At 36.5% G+C, this 18,242-nt stretch overlaps 1 protein-coding gene across 1 annotated transcript in view; it reads left to right on the top strand.

Moving 5' to 3' along the window:
- The first annotated feature begins 680 nt into the window (after positions 1 to 680).
- The window catches only part of LOC149580391 (SWIM zinc finger family protein), a 60,766-nt gene continuing 43,204 nt past the window's right edge, over positions 681 to 18,242 (top strand). The window contains exons 1-2 of the mRNA XM_089790553.1: positions 681 to 818; positions 936 to 1,084. The gene's annotated coding sequence lies outside the window, so the exon portion shown is untranslated. The remainder of the gene's footprint in view (positions 819 to 935; positions 1,085 to 18,242) is intronic.

Here is an 18,242-nt window from a genome sequence, read left to right as displayed (position 1 = left end):
ACTTTTTTTTGTACATTGAAATTAAATAATTAAAAAATTGAAATCATGGATTATCGGGTTAACTCAATTTTCTAAATTATTTCCTATTAAAACTAGAATTGCAAGTAAAAATCATTTAGTTTCAATTTTACTTAAAAAAAAAAAATCTAATAAATCTGAAAAATTATGTTTCTAATTTTAAATATTAATATAATAATTATTAATTGTTATAATCAAAATTGTTAACTATTATTAATATTGAGAATGTTAAAATCAAATATCAATATAATAATTTTTAAGAAAGCTTTTCAATTATCACTAAACAATTACAGAACAAAAGTAACACCATCAAATATCATATGTCCTCAAATTATAAAACATATTTATCTAATAATTACCATCAAATATCATATGTCCTCAAATTATAAAACATATTTATCTAATAATTATTTTTAAAACAATGTGATATACTCATCAAATATCATATGCCCTTCTTAAAATAATGTTTTCTATGCAAGGCTCGTACACTTATCTTTAACCACACAACTCTCTATTCAAATTCTAAATCGGCAGGAACTTGACGTTATGGTCCTTGTTTTAAAAGGTATTATTAATGAGATATTTAGCTTTTACGATTGGCTGATTATATTTTGGTGCAGTTTTTAATTTTTATTTGTTAAATTTGTTTCATTGACCAATAAAAAATGAACTGTAAAATATATTGGATGCATTTCGACTGTTTTGCTGAAATTCGTTTACAGAGCCACTCGGCAGTGAGAAATTCTTCTGCTTGAATTGTGTGGGGGCAGGACGAGAGTCGAAGAGGCGAATTAGAGACTGTGCGATTATTTTTTACAGTGTTCTTCTGTTTTCTATGGCGTCCATCACTTGTATTCGTCCTCTGTGCTGACTTGGGGTGTTTTGCTTTCTGTTATTTGCGTCCTGTTTTGGTTCAGGGCTCGTCTTTTCAATACTTTGACACTCCCTAACCAGGCAGCGACTGTGGCTCCCTAATGATGCTGTTGTCCTTAAGTCTCATTGGACATTGAAGCCCTGAGAGGAAGCGCAGGGCACACAGACTGGAATCGCCTAGCGCTTTGCTCAGGTAGTGTCACAACTCTAAGTTCTAGTTTGATTTCTTTATTCAATTTAAGAATAAGATTATGACTAATAATTATTTTTATGTCCATTAATGACTATATTAGATAAGGGTAACGAAAATGTTAATCAGTATATTTTGTCACCTATTAAAAAAGATATTTGAGGGGAGTCAGGGAGGATTAGTGGGTAGAAACCGAAAGATAGTCGTCCTTTAAATGAGGAGGTTTTCTGTGCATGTAATTTTTTTTCCCACTGGCGTGGATGGAGCCAGCAGTCGGGGATTCCCCTAGATACTTCATTTTATTCATTCATTTTGCTGGCAAAAAACGGGGGTGGATTCAAACTCGCAGATGGGGATTGGAAAGCTTTGAAAATCATATAGTGGGCAGGATTCAAGATTGAAAACAGCAACCAGTGGGTTCCATGCATGAGGTAGTTGGAATTCATATATTCACATCCTTTTGGTACTGATTCTTCCTTCGTAACAGAGGTATGGGATTGGTTTATGGCTATGTCACTCACTTGTTTGAGGCTTCTCCAAAGGACCAAGATTTAATGGCTATTGCAATTCATAGGCCAGATAATTGGCCTGTACTTCTGCTTTTTGAAATCTATAGCGGCCCTTATAAAAGATCAGGCTTTTTGCCTCACAAAGGATCAAACCTCTAATGTTATCCTATTAATAATATCCCAGCCATTATCTCCATGTGGAGTATTGCTCTTTGGAATGGATTGAGCATAATAATTTGCTTCAAAATAATCCTGCATTATTTAGTTCCACTTATTGACTCTTGTTAGGCTAAAAAGCAAAATGTTTCTCACAGAAAGGTTTTGCAGTTTTAGTAACTCGGGGACTTGGGTAATCCTTATTTCGTCCTTCCGCGGTTTCCTTGTTTCTTGTTTGACATAGAAACTTTGTCAAATTAGTAAAGGATTGTTTGACATAGAAGCCTTGCCAAATTAGTAAAGGCCTAGAGTAAGAGTTTAAAACTTGCAGGCCGAGATCTTGTTTTATTACACCATTTAGTCTTCTCTTATACTCTTTGTATACTAATTTCCCTAGTGCATACATACATTATGAACCACATTGAAAATTAGGGGCTAGATTGTAGTGGCTGTGATTGCTGCTTCCTATTCTGTGTTCTTTCATGCCTTAGATATCATCATCATAAGGAACGACAAGTGCTGCATGTTTAAAATTATTGTTTAGGTAGAATTAATTTTTACATTATGTTTTTCTCAGGGAGGATTTACATACAGATGTCTGGCTTAAATAATCCCTTCTGTTGTCAATATTGCCTTGGAAAGACAAATTGTCTTCTTTTAATCATTAGTTCTGGATCTTGATTCAAGTGCAATTGTTTTATTTCAAACAAAAGAAATGTATGGGCATCGTGAATGTTGTGATAGCATACAATTTACCACTTTGATTATCAAGCCATCTCACAACTTATATGGATCTTGGAAAATCTTATAATGCTGATACAAATAATGTTTATGACCGTAGATTGGATGTAGTTTTTTTGTCTCACACTATGAGCTCTAACTGAGAGAGTAGAGCATTTTCGGAAATGCTAATGTCTTCTTTCTATTCTGCACCAAATATACCATTATACCCTAAAATTTTGGAGTCTTCTAAGCCTAAGATCACCCTCAAGGATTGACAAACAATGCGCACGTGGCTTCTGCCACTGTTTTCACCAAACACTAGCGTAGCTCCTTGTCCTTTTCATTAGTTTACCTATGTATCAGTTTGGGTGCTATCAAAAGCCATTTTTTACGATTTTGTTTGGAGGTTTGGTTGCAGTTGCTAAAATGTAATAAAGACTTTTCTTCATGTCTGACTATCTGAAGTACTCTACTGGGCTATATCATTAGCTAATTTTAGCAGCATTATTTTTCATATTAATAAGAATAATTGGTGCCTCAGTGATTTGTACCTAGATGGTCAAAAGTTCTTGAATGATTAGAGTTGCCATGTGCAGAGGGATCATTATTAGGACTCATGTCCGGTCGTTTTATTTTGATCTTTCAAAACCTATGCCATTAAGTTAGTGAAAGACCTATTGATAGGTATTAATAATCCAATCAGACATGTGACATTCATATGGCCAGGATATTTTGTTGAAGTAGAAATAAGCCTTGGGGGCATGGGATCGTTTATTACTTATGCTACAGTAACTTTCGAGTCTCTTCTTTGGTTGATTTAAGGAAGGTAGTCATCTCATCCTAGTTACCTATGCTTGTACCTAGTTTTATTCACCCATTTCATACACGCTTATTTCTTTTGTGTTCTTAATTATAATATTTACCTCTACTGTTTGGTTGATTCTTTTAAATGTCATATTACCCATAATTAGAGTGGCATAGACGAACATTGTTTTTGTTATGATAAATCTATGTATAGAACATTAGAAATAAATGTAATCAATATAATGAAAGGAATGTGCTCATCCATACTTTTCTGCAAAACAAGCTTGGGGCTTGACAATAATAGATATTTGTACTGAACATTACATTATCTACATGTTTAAAAGAGTAGGAAAAGTGGTCATTTGTTGGGCGGTTGGTGGCTCTTCCCCCTCTAGGTGAAGGTGCTGTTCAGCATAGACCAATGGATTTATGACATGTGCTTAACCGCTTCTAGTGGATCCTTGTCTTTGGCTGTTGTGACATTCATTGACAACTTGAGCTTTTGGTGTAAGGACAATGGTGATTCCAAAAAGTGGTATTAGAGCGCTGGGTTACAAGTTCAAATCCCCTGGGTCATGCTAAAGTTGGGGATTGTTGGGAGGTTGGTGCCTCTGTCTCCTCTAGGTGAAGGTACCATTCACCATAGACCGATGGATTTGTGACATACTGCCTCCCATGGATCCTTGTCTCTGGCTGTTGTGACGTTCATTGACAACTTGAGCTTTTGGTGTAACAACAATGGTGATTCCAACAGTTATATTAATATGTGAGAGAAATGATCTTATTAATGATATGTTTGATCCTTTTTAAATCCTATCCCATAATTGTACAAATAGATATAGATTTTTATATTATGAGGCACATAGCATGTATTGGAATTCTTGACTTCACAAAAAAGTATGATGGAATTGTGATGTCCTCTTATTTCAATTTATTACCATTCTATTTCCACATGATGAGATGGACTCAGATTTTATGAAATAATAAAAAATATAGAAAGAATTGATGTTTTTGATGCTTTAATTTGCGTTTTTGTGTACACCATATGTGTTATGAGATGAATTCATTATAATCATGATTCTTGGGATACTTATTGATGAGAGGGAGTTCAATCTTATGAAATGTTTTCATTACATAGTTATTGAAAGTAGATATTCAATAATGCACCAATTCCATTACTCCTGTTTGTTTTGTTTTGTTAGTCTTCCTCGAGCCAAGGCTGGGTATCTTTCATGTCAGGAAAGATTATGGGAAAGCATAACTACTTTATGGTAGGGTGGAAACACACTCCTACAATATTCTGGCTCTGATGTTTTGTGTGTAATAGGTGTTTAGAGCTCCTATTAGAAAGGTCTTCATGTAAGGTATGTTATGATTTCATTGTAATTGACCCTATAGTCTATTGTGTTGATAGATGTACTCATATGCTAGTTAGTCGATGACTCTTGTTAATCTTGTTAATCTTTGTGACATATGTAAGTTAAGTTCATGTCTTGTCTATTTTTTGTATCATACATTGATGTTTTCGACAAGATGGTCGAAGTATCCTTAAGTTCTTATTATTGATGGACTTCAACAACCTGGTCGAAACTGTTAATGATTTTGGTGTATTATGTCATGTGATCTATTGCGGGTGCAATAGTTAGGTTGACACTTCTTGATTATGGACCCATGTGTTTTCTTATTCTATTCGACAAGTTGGTTGAATGTTGTAATTTTTTCTTATATTTTAATGGAAATTATTTTATCTTTTCGATATTTGGATTTGACCTTTTGACTTAGTTGACCAAATTCCTTGTCTTTTGTATATTGCTTATGTGGCAAATGTTGTCGAAAAAGCAGTCCTTACGGGTAGTTGTTCACATTTCCTAAAATTACACTTCTTTGTGTTGAATTTGAACTTTTGTTTGAATCTTTGAATTTTTAAAAGCAGTCCTTACAGGTAGTCCTTTTGTGTTGATTAATGATGTGAGAGAAAAGCTTCCACACAATTGATCAATTTATGTGAAATCTTTGATGTGTTTGAAAAAAATAGAAGAGTAGCAACACAAACTACATAAATAGATTTACCAGCAAAATATGAAAAACGAAAAATGAGGATTTGTTCTATCCATTTTTCTTCTTGTTGTGCCGACAAGGCGATTCAATCTGTAGATCTGCTGAATTATCTGGAAGCTAGGGCTTCTAAGCAGTGCAGCCAAGGTTCACAGTTAATACAGAAAGACATGATGAATTTTCCATTGGTTATATAATTGTGCTAACATAAAATTAGCCTTTTCATAGCTTATTCTTAGGAGCCTCTATTTCGATAGTCAAATTATTGAAGGCTTCACAGTTTCTAATTAACATCTGTATTGATTTTGTAGTAGTGAAAACTAAAAGGCTCCAATTTAACCCACACCTATTAGCTTCTCATGATCAAGCTCTGTTTATTGATCTTCAACAGGATTGCAATTAATCTCCATGAGAAACTACCTCACATATTAAAATGGTAAGAGTCCAACACTTTCCCATCTCCTTGTGCAGCAAGATGGATTGCCCTACCCAAGTATGCATAGTAAGATACTGTCTGAAAATATAAAACTGCACGTCTCAATAATAAACTCAAAAACTGTGGAATCACTCCTGTTAGCACATCAGAGCCAAGCAAAAAAATATGATAGTTGACATTGGAAAACTTAACCTTTTTCCTTCTGTTCACACTGAGAAAATTTAAAAGCAGATACAGAGAATCTGAGAAGCTAATGTCCCCAAAATGTTCAATATGACAAGGCAAATATCATGAGATCATAAAACACTACTTAGTGTGTAACTTGTTTGCCAAAAAACATTTCAACTGTATTTGTGAAAAGAATATCAATTTTTTCATCTTTGTGCTACAACAAATAGTAATCTTTGTAAATAAAAGATAGATGATACCCCTATCTGCATCCTTTTTTAACTGTCACCATTACTTTGGCTTGCACCACAAACAAATTTGAAAATTTTGGATCTCAACTCATTTCCAGTTTTCACTCCAAAACAAGGAATGAAAATACTATTTGTAGCTATCAATGAGTACAATATTACCAAAAATAGTCAATGATTGCATAATCTACTAATTGCACGAGTTTGAAGCTATATAATGCACATTTGCTCGCTTATTCTAGGTATAAAATAGCTGATCTCGCGTCACTGAGAAAGTATAATATGAAAAGCAACAGGCTAATTTGGATATGCATTCGTACATTCTTGAACACAGAATGAAATTGAAAATAAGCTACTCAATCTCTATTCCAAGAGACTTGCAAAGAGCAGAAGGGAATGCATATTTGTGAGATGGAAATATTGGATATCCACCAAAGTTCTTAAGAATACACATTCTTCACACTGACCATGTTTTGTAAACAAAAAGCAAGGACAGGTTTTTTAAAACCTGACACAAGTATCCAAAGAAATATATACGAAGCACATGCTACCAAATTTAATATCATTAGCCATAATCCAATCTTCATACATGAAAAAGCATATGCTACAAAATTCAATATCTTATTGATTGCTCAGCCAATATCCATTCTAGAAAAAACCAGCTGATGTTCAAATTCAAAGTTTAGATCCTAAGCACAACTTATCGTTCAACTAATTACAAGGTAAAATATTTTCAACAATTTTATATGATTCTTTTATATAAGGATGAAACATGATACTGTTGTGTATGCCTAGAGTCCTCTGATATTGCTGGGAAAGAAACTTGGGACCATTGGATCTACCATAAATGCTGCTACAAAGAGACAGTAAAAATTGGACAGCTCAAGGGTCAACGCTGATCAAACATTCTGAATTTTTTTTTAAACAATAATTGTACACAAATTAAAAGCCTACATCAACACTCAAACATGAGAACAATTTCAAAAACTCTTTTAAGTGCCAAAAGCAATATCAATAGGATGTGAATCAATCAAGCTGACTAGCCTAAGGAGATCTAACCTAATGTTTTGTACACAAACATGCATGGTCTCAGAGAGAAAGCCACCCAAAAATGGCTTTGGACAATGCCTGCAAACTCTTCCCTTGGAGCTATCACCATTAAAGATATGGACTGGCACTACAAAGAAAAAAAAATATTCTAAGTTGAAAATACAAAAGTACAATACTAGTTCCTATAATAATGTTTTTATGATAATCTGTAGCCAAAAAAAATGCTGTAATTCAAGAAATGAGATGCAGAAGCAAAGATGAACTGGACTAATCTTCCCTTCCCATACCCTGCTACCAACTTACTCATTACACCATAAAGAAACAATAGGAGGCTCAATGAGTTTCCATAGCTGGATGGATAATGTGTCTCCCATAGCCTCCAGAGTAAATTCTGCCACTGGCTCCAACTGGAGGCCCATAGCCATTACCTCCTTGAGCATAACCACTACCGCATCTGCCACCATAACCAGTCTCACCGTTTGCATATCCATAGCCAACAGAAGCTCCAGTAGGTTGTACTGCAGGAGCAACTGCGCCCGAAGAGCATGCTACTATCGCCGCATAACCTGGAGAACCACCGCCAGTCCCTCAGTCAGTTCTAGCACCTACAACAGCATTTCTGTATGGAGCAGGCACAGCTGCAGCAGCGTAGCCAGCTGTTCCAGAATCATATGGGCACTACTGGGTGCTGTGCTAAAACCAGCTTCATAAGATCCTGTTATATCACCTGCATAACCTGCAGCTGCCCCATATATAGTCGCTGCACCATATCCACCATTTATGTTTGTCTCATATCCAGGGGTGCTACCATACCCAGTTGGGCCATAAGCAGGAGCTGCACTGTAAAGAGAATATCTACCCTTGGTCCACCTTAATGAGCATACTTTAACCCTTTGTAACTCTTCTATTTTTGCAGGAGGCAGGAACTCCAGCTGTAACAAAGCTCTCGATCTATATAAAAACCATTCAATCAATTCATTTATCTCATAATATTTTTTGTACATAATAAGCATTGAACCGATCTATTTATCCTATTATTACTCTATATAAAAAGCATTTTTTTTCCTTATAATTATGGGTGTGAATTAGAGAGCTAAAGCACGAGGGTCAAATGACAGCTTTAAAATTAAGAACTGTTTACTTCTTAACTATTATGCTTGATAGTTTGAACTCTGGAGTAGCTTTCACCCGGAAAGTTGTCTCACAATGGGAAAATAAACCTTCAGGCGCTTGGAACATTTCTCACTTCATGTGCGAAAACAAATTACAACTCGCAACAGATGTTTTTCCTTAAAAAATACTGCAAAATTTTTGTCTTGTACCCAAGAATTTAGTAGCTCTAAAACCCTGATATTTTAAGACTTTTTTTTCGCTTATTGTGAGTAAACTGAAGTAGCAGCTGTAGAGACTTCGATTTTGGTTAGTCTCATTTAAAAAAAAATTTACTTTGGAAGGGTTTTGTAATATTTTTTCTGCTAACTCTGCCCATATTTTCTCATTGGCATCCTTGACATCATGGCATAATTGGCATATTATCTATGGCTGTTTTCACATATGATATTATTGTAGATACCTATTTGCTTCTTTATGTAGAGATGCTTTGAACTATGAAGTGAATTTATGTGTATTTGATGGTTTTGAACTTTTGTTTTCTTGTTCTTGAGGCTATTTTGGTGACAATCTTCCTCAAAATTGTTTAGTCAATATTGAGAGGATGTCAGCTACTGCTGATGCTGCAAATGCAATGGTTGGCAGAGCTATTTTTCACATAGAACACTAGAGATTGGCCCATCTTCATGTCTGAAACCTACTCACATTCTTCTTCATAGATGTGACACATTGTATGGCATATTTCTTCACACTGCTATGGTATGCTTTCACACTTCTGTGCCATTACAGTGGCTGTTTTACTTTAAAGACCAAATATCAGAAGGCAAGAGGTTGGTTTGATATAAATTAACTCAAATTTTGTAATATTTTGTGGAATAGCTAACAAACAGCTTGGTTTTCCAGATAAGTACATTTTCTCATGTGGTTGGTTGGTTGGTTAGAAGTTAGAAATCAATAGTGCATTTGGGTATCAATATATTTTCAATACTATTACATTCTTTTCTGGAGCCATCTGTCTATGTTAAACAAAATAGAGGTGCTACATTTGAAATATCATGTCCCACAAACAAATAGATTTGGCATGTTTTCTTTTGCATCAATTTGGAACGATGCAACACCCTTTTAGAAGCAATTTTAGACATGATTGTGTATGGCAGGTCCATCCTTAAAATGTCAGGATTTTGTATCTGCAAAGAAGAACTCTTTCTCAAAATTTGATTTAGATGCTTTGTATGCTTAAGTAATGGGATCCTGGATTTGAATAACCTAAGAAACACACATACACGTACACTTTCAACTATTAGGGTTAGAAAAGAACACATCACATTCATATAATATGTAGTACGTGATAAAGTAATGTTGTACTTGGCATTAGTTAAGCTTTGTTGGGTCAGATGGTTAGGAAGCAAGGGGATGCGTTCGTTGGTTTTCCCAACCAACGGACCATTATATAAGAACTTTGAATTATGAATGATGTACTTATGTTTCTTGATATCAATAAAGAAATAACATTCCCTCGCCATTCTGGTATTTTGGTACAAATAATGAATGCTCTATTGGTACTACCAAGTCACTATTATATTATGTGAATCTATGTTATATTGTTCTATGCATTGTGCTTGATAACCATTCTACATTTGCGCGTCGTTGCCTAAGTCCGAACCTGGAGGTCGTTGGCTAGGCAAGATGGAATAATGGGAAGACCCTTCCTACCACGTATACAAGTAACAAACAATGACGGAGAAGAGGAAGAACTAACAAGAGAAGACCAGTTGACAAATGGTCTGGTGGTGGCCTAGAAAGTTTTTGACATCTATTGACTAGTACGTGCAAAGGGAAGCTCAAGAGGGAGCGGTTCCTGAGAGCGTGGTACGGGACGAATTTTTGGTACTACCAGTAGTGTATGATCTATTTGGATAGATCACCTGACTGTTGGCAAGAAACTTGGTATGCATGGAGGAAGAACGAGCCAAAATAGAAAGAGAACAAAGAAGACAAGTACTCCAACAGTTTGCCGAAAGGTCTCGAGAGTAGGAGCGGGACAATCCAAGGAGAATAACTAGGCACTAAACCAATTCATGCCCTTGCTTTTGAATAAATACCCTAGGTGAGTGCTAGAAGAAGAAACCAAGGAGGAAGCCATCGTACAAACTTTGTGTCTCCACCAATAGGAGGAAAGACGTCATCATTTAAGGGGACGGGTGGACCACTCCCGAAGTAAAGAAGGGTTGATTGAAAATGCAATAGAAGGTATAGCCAACTTGGCTATCTCAGAAACACTGAGGAGAAAGGGTGGGTGCATGAATCTTGAAATCCCTACATGAAGAGAGCATCGACAGGAACAAAGCTCCAGCCTAAGGCAAGGAGATATTGTTGGACCAGGAACCCAAGAATCCAACCCATCAGGAGGGAGCATCCTGGCAGGAGGGAACATCTCGACAAGAGGAAAAAATAGTAGAGGAATGGCAATAGATAAACAAAACTCCCTAGTTTCACAAGGGAAGGCTCAGAGGATCCCACACATCATTGTAAAATGTGCATAACCATATGGCAAGCCTATAGAGAGAATGATGTAGATGAATGACTAAAAGCGTTTACAACCACGCTAAGAGGTATAGCCATTGACTGGTACACAGACTTAGAGGTTGGGAAGAAGAACACATGGAATAATCACCATGCAGCCTTTGAGGAGGAATTCAAACTCCTTTGGGATGATGATGAAATAGTGAGAGAGATCTATAATACAAGGCAACAAAAAAATGAATCTGTTAGGCCATATAGCAGGGGGCTAAAATAATTGATAGGAAAGCTTGACAACAAGCTTGTGGATGGATTGGAAAAAAGGTGGTTTATTGAAGGGTTGACTTTGTCCCTAAGAAGAAAAATGAAAATAGTACCACCATCATCCTTTGTGGACACCTATACCCATGCTATGGACATAGAAAGTGAGAACAAAACCTCCAAGGCCAAGAGGCATGGAAGCGAGAGTGAAAGCTCGGAAGAGAGTGAGGATGAATCCAAGACCATCCAAGCTCTTAGGAAAGATATGATGAGATTAATGAAGGAGGTAGCAGGAAGTAAGGAAGAGAAAAGAGAAGGGAGGGAACTATGGTGCATAGGTTGTGAAAAGGAGGGCCATACAAAAGGGACATGCCTGCGGAAAACATTTTGTGATATCTGTCAGGTGTTGGGACACACAATCAAAGACTATCCCTACAATCTAAAAGCATAGAACACGCATGTATTCTTCACCTAGAGAGAACAATCCACACCACCCTCCACCCCTCCACAAAATACAAATACAGAGGCCTCAACTGGAGGTTATAGAAAAATAGATGGGGGAGCAATAATAACAGCAATAACATTACACCCTACAGAGCAATCTAGCATGATTCTAAGGGAAGACCTATGATCCAATGTAGGCGGTGCAATGAATGGGGGCATTTTGCACGGGACTATCAAAATGGAGGAGGATAGAGCGGAGGAATGTTGTGTAAATGGTGCGGACCATCATGAGGATGCAAATTGCCCTAAACAAAAATGGGTGAACATGTTGGATTTGCAAAACCAGAAAGTGAAGTCCTTGCTATCACAAGAATGTAGGCTAGGAAACTTGTTTATCTGGATGCTACTATGAAAAATGAAAGATTTCATGAAGCCAGAAAAGACATTCAAGACAACATGACAGCATAAGGGAAGGCAAGTACGGATAAACGTCCTATCGACCGGCCTGTACTGAATATCACTTAACAAGTACCGGGGACTACTATTTTGGTGGAAATTGTCGATCTACTAGAAACACTACCTTAGTTACGGGTAGCATTAACGCAAGGAGTAAGTATCAAGGGATACCCTCCAAAGAGGAGAAGAAAGAGGAAGCACAAGCCTTAAAAGAGAACAAAACCCTATTCACCATAGGAATGGGGAGGACACCAGTAGTGGTCGAAATTGAGATGATGGGATGTAAACTATTGATATTATCATCGATGGAGGATCTAGTGTGAATGTACTCCTTGAGGAGACTTGCAAGGCATTAGGGTAACCCACCCTTTGACCACCCCTATCCCAATTGGTGGGTGCAGACCCGCATGGAGTTAAGCCAATAGGAACTTTGATGGGTCAAAAGGTAGTAATTGGTACACAACAGTTCTTGGATTTTGTGGTGATCACCTTGGAGAAGAAAGTGTATGATGCACTGTTGGAGAGAGGATGGCTCGTGGTAGCTAAGGTGTTACATCCCAATTTTTGACCTAGCTTGAAATATAGCCATTGAGGTTCACATGAAGTCAGTTGGTAGTTTAATTTGATATAATCTGGCGAAATGGTAAGATAGTTGGTTGTTATGATTTCAAGTGAAGATGACATGTTAGTTGATCGTTAATCATGAATTCATGGAATTCAGATGAAAGGTTAATTGTTATGATTATTTATGATTAAATAGTTTAATTACTAAGAAATTTCTTGCAGGGAGCATGTCGAAGGGGTGGAAGCATTGTCAGAAAAGAATTAGGTAGGGCATCGCCATCACTGGGCAGACGGGTAAAAGATCTAGCCAGAATACATGTGCAGGACTTGCATGAGCTATTTAATAATTTAATAAAAAATAATTGGGATAAAATATAAAACGTATCTTAAAGGATTTTAATTTATCTTTCGTTGTATTATTTTAATAATAATTTATATTCATGCATTTAATATATAAAATGATTTTTGGCACTATTATAATTTAATAATTAATAAGTAGTGTTACAAATAAGATTATAATAATGTTCGATTTATAATAATTGTCTTATTATAATTTTCAAATTATAATCTTCCAATTCTTCTTTCCAAATTCTTATTTTTCTTTTGTTCTTTTCATAGTCGATTTTATGTTTGGTATCTGAATGGTCTTCTTGGGAATTCGAAGTGATTCTTGTAACTATTTGGGAAGCCGATGAGTCAAGTCAAAACTTTATATTAGAGTATCGATGATTGCTTTTAATAATCTTTTTCTTTTTGGTACCCAACTACCATTATTAATTACGGCAATAGCATTTTGGGCCTTTGAAATTCCTTAGTGTCACATACTCTTATATACCTGCGATTTTATTATATGCTTGGGGTGCGATGAAGGTATGGACTGCTGTATTCCTGCGAGTTCATTTAAAAATCTGTAGCAGCACTTTTCCAATCCAACATGTCATACAAGTTCTGATTTTACTGAAGATTTACGCAATATTTATACTCTGGAGTTTTTTCTGCAAGCAAACCAAAGAAGAGATAATACAAATCGACTCCAAAGAGTTCTGGACTTACACAGGTTATGTGGTAGTCAATCTCACATTTGGAGCTGTGTACAGTTGAAATGTTTTTGAATCTATTCTTTCCTTTCAATCTTTATTCCATGCTAATCGGTGTTTTGTTATCATTTCCTTATCATTTTTAAATAGAATCTGATGCCGAAAATATATTCAATCTGTATGGTGAATGCACGTATACATAATTATAAGCTTCTTAAATGAAATTCAATGGGTCATGTATTAGAGCTTATGCTGTTCATTTGGGATTATCTCAGCCTTAGATTAATGAACCTATCTGAGTACAAATAATTGTGTTTGTGTTTTACAGTTTCTTCTTTCTTGTTTGTTGCTGGCTACGTCTTGATAGAGCTAAGAATAAATTAATATGTTTTACAAATCCTTTTCACCTTGGCTGAGTATTCATCCATAGCCGGCTAGGCAAGTTGAATAGAGATCAATTCATAATACTAGCTGTTGGTAATCTGAGATCTATATTAGATCATTCACCAAATATTCTTGAGTTATATCATTTATGAAATCTGTTGGTAATTGTAATAAATTGATTGATTATATGAAACCACACCATGCACATGCTATCATAATTTTTTGAGCACATCCAAAATACTATTAACACCGAGGAAATTCACCGGTAGATAAGCCATGAAATGGTGAAGAGGAGGAATTTAATCTGCAAGAATGCAGAAGAGAATTTAGTTATGATTAAATTAATTAATTAAATATTCAATTTTGAAATCTTTAAAGAGCATAATTATGTGATCACAAAGTGTGAAATGCCGGATGTATGTAATCTTTTTGAATAATTGTCAGAGCCGTCTGCTCTGAAAATTTCGAATACTTGGGACTCACCTGGCTGTGTAGCCAAGAAGATGGGTGATGAGATGTGAGAAAGAAATCACCAATAATAAGAATCAGAATCAGTTATGACATATCAATATTTATCATTTAATATGAATTATTTAATAGCTCCTGCACATCCCTGTTATTGTGATCTCTTGTTGCCAAGTCATATGGTGAAGTTAATTATTAGGAAGTCCAGTGAATGGTAAGATGATCCTTGTCATTTCCGGGTAGGGGGGGCCTTTCTCAATAGAGATCGTGTGGGGATATTATGTGGTCCGAGGTTGGGTGGTAAAGCCCTTAACAATGTTTCACCTCACTCATGATGTCAGATATGAGTCAGAAAGAAGTAAGCTATGCGTTCCTATGTTTATTGGAATCAGGTATTAATACTTTTATATGGAAGGAGATAAGATTAAATTAAGTTATTTCATTGATATCGTCATTTTACTTTCACATATATATATGATATCGAATATAAGTATATTTCTAATCTTGAGTTACTATCACAGATAAGTAATCGGAAGGAAAAGAAATCCGAAGCCCTAATTGATTGTATGACAGCTGGAACCTTAAATGATACAGTGGTAATGGAAGCCCTAGATTAAATCCGTCTTCACAGATGCCCTAAATTGAATCTGTGGTTGTGGAAGCCCTAAGTGGTAAAGCGGTTCAGGAGCCCTAAATGAATCGATGGTAATTGATGCCCTAATTGGTAAAATGATATGTGATGCCCTAATTTAAATCATAGTGGTAATTAGTTGTATTCATCATTTGATTTTGAGATAGTGGTTTTTAGATGATAGTTGAGTTGTGAAATTGTTATAGTATACTTGTGGACTAATCCGGGTGATTGCAGAAGCATCCCTAGTTTGATTCGAACTCAGTTTTCTGAGGTATGTGGTTTTCAATTTCTGTAGTAGTTTCATTTGATGGTAATTCAAGTTTTTAGTTAAGAAATTTTGTATAACTGTTTTTAATAGTAAATCTTATTCACATGAACATGAATGATATAATTGTCATCCTATGAAACGAAGCTATAACTGTATTCATTGAGTATGTTAATTGTAAATTAGACCCTGGAAAACCGGTTGTTACATAAGGCCACCCATAATTGGAAGAGGAATGCCCTGGTCATAGAAGTAGATGACAGGAAGTATACAGTAGATCTATGGAACCAATCGGTAAGGTAGGGCCTGGCATTCGATTCAGAGGCAGAGGGAGAAGGTGGAGTGGAACTAGACGAAGGAGTACTCCGGCTTGGGGAGTGCTCAGAAGATGAAACAAGCTCTCTCAACTGGTTGTTTCATTGGCAAATGGAAGACTATGAGGTATTCCAGCCAGAATGCAATATGTTACAAATTTAAGAAGCCGAAGTAGATGAAGGGTACCCAGAAGGCTATAAGGAATATAGGGAAGGTACAACAACCCTTAGTAACAAACCAACACACATATTTGAGAAGAAGATGGAATATAAAGAGGCAAAATTGTAGACAGTAAACCTAGGTGAGAAGGACCAACCGGAGGAGATCTCCATAGGGGATGACTGTGATCCTATATTGAAGGCGCCAAATTTTAAAATCTTCCTTGAATATAAGGATGTCTTTGCATTGACATACAAGGACTTGAATGGAGTAACTCTGGAGCTCTGTGTCCACCGAATACGCAAGACCAGTACACAAATGACCATACTAGATCAACAAGTACTATGCAGCTAGGGTGCAGGAAGAAATCACAAAAATGCTAGAGGCAGGAATCATATTCAAAGTACAGAGCAGTGAGTGGGTATCCCCTATAGTCATATCATTGAAAATAAGTGGAAATCAGATTCGGATATGAGTAGACTTCAGATGCTTGAATGCGGTAACTATAAAAGATCTTTTTCCAATCCCTTTTATTGATAGTATCTTAGAAGAGGTGGCTGGTCATGAAATATACTCCTTCGTGGATGGGTTTTTAGGATACAACCAAATCAGCATTTTTGAGGAGGATAAACTGAAAACCACATTTGTAGTGGAAGATGGGGCGTATGCTTATAATAGGGTGCAATTTGGGTATGCAATGTACTAACCACTTTTCAAAGAATCATATTGCATATCTTTAACGAGATGTCCATAGGAAACTTTAGTGCCTTCCTCGACAATTGGTCAAATCTATTGTGGGAAGGGGCAACACTTCAAAGTCATGGATGAATGCATGGATCGATGTAGAAGGGTAAGATTGGCTTTGAACACTAAGAAATGTAGATTCATGGTTCCACAATGTAGACTTCTTGGCCATATAGTATGCATGAAAGGGTTAAAGACAGATCTAGAGAAGATCAAAGTCCTCCTAGACATGGAAGCACCATTTGACGTAACTAATGTCAAGTCCTTCTTAGGGCATGAGGGGTACTACAAGAGATTTGTCAAGGGGTTTGCGACAATTTCTCCACCCTTAGAAAAACTAACCAGAAAAGGAGAACGGTTTTGCTGGGGGAAGAACATGAGGAGGCTTTCCAAGAGCTAAAGAAGAGACTAGTGGGGGCCGCGATTCTCATATACTCTGACTGGAACAAAGAATTCCATGTGCATGTGGATGCCTCTAACTATGCAATAAGTGCCACTCTGGCACAAATAGGAAAAGAGGGACTGGATCATCTAGTGTACTTTGCTAGGAGGCTGCTACCAGAGGTAGAGCGAAATTACAACACCATTGAAAAGGAAGCTTTAGGTATGGTCTATGCAGTCCAAAAATTTAGGCATTACCTATTAGCTACCCTTTTTGCATTTTTTGTTGACCATCAAGCATTGATGTATCTGGTGAATAAGCCCATGATTCAAGGGAGAGTAAACAGTTGGCTAGTTCTTCTGCAATAAATCATAGTCCGGTCAGGGAAAAGTCATGTATTGTGGACCAGTTGTCAAGAATTAAGTCAAGGGAAGCCTCTAGTAGTGGAGTGAATGGAGATTTCTTTGATGCCCATTTATTCCAAATTGCTGTATTACCTTAGTGGTACGAAGGAATCGGACAATACCTATCAACTGCTACCTTTCCAAAGGAAATGTCAATGATAAAGAGAAGAAAAATTACAATCGAGAGCAGGACATTCCAGTTGATAGAGGGATTGTTGTATAAGAAGGGGTCTAACCAGATATTAAGGAGATGTGTCATGGAGGAAGAAATTCCGGGAGTTTAGAGGGAAGCCCATGAAGGACTAGCAGGAGGCCATATAGGGTCTGATGCCACAGCTCGAAAAGTATTGTTGGTGGCCCACATTGTATGCAGATGCTAGAGAATGGGTCTTGAGTTGCGACATGTGCCAAAGGATAAGAAAACCCCTGAAAAGAGATTCTTATGCCATTATTTCCATTACAGCCACAAGAATTATTTGAGCATTGGGGGCTGGACTTTGTAGGGCCCTTGCTCGTTAATAGTAACCATAGATACAAGTACATAGTGGTGGCAACATAATATCTTACTAAATAGGCGGAGTTACGGGCTCTCTTGGATTATACAGCTCTTAGTACACCCAGATTTCTATATGAACAAATAGTAACCAGATTTGGTATCCCACTGCAGTTGACAAGTGATAGAGGGGTGCACTTTGTCAGTAACACAATCGGGGTAATGAGAAGTGAGTACAAAATCTTTCATTCTTTTTCCAGTTCGTACTACCCAAGGGCGAATGGTCAAGCAAAATCTACAAATAAAATATTGGTGATAATTTTGTACAAAATTTGTGGAGTTGAAAAAGGAGATTGGGAGGAAAGACTTCCAACA

The sequence above is a fragment of the Cupressus sempervirens genome, chromosome 1 (assembly GCF_028749045.1).
Source record: "Cupressus sempervirens isolate cs-2001-9-10 chromosome 1, ASM2874904v1, whole genome shotgun sequence".
NCBI classification, from domain to species: domain Eukaryota; kingdom Viridiplantae; phylum Streptophyta; class Pinopsida; order Cupressales; family Cupressaceae; genus Cupressus; species Cupressus sempervirens.
The sequence above is the reverse complement of the archived record's forward strand: the minus strand, read 5'-3'. Positions and strand labels throughout refer to the sequence as shown.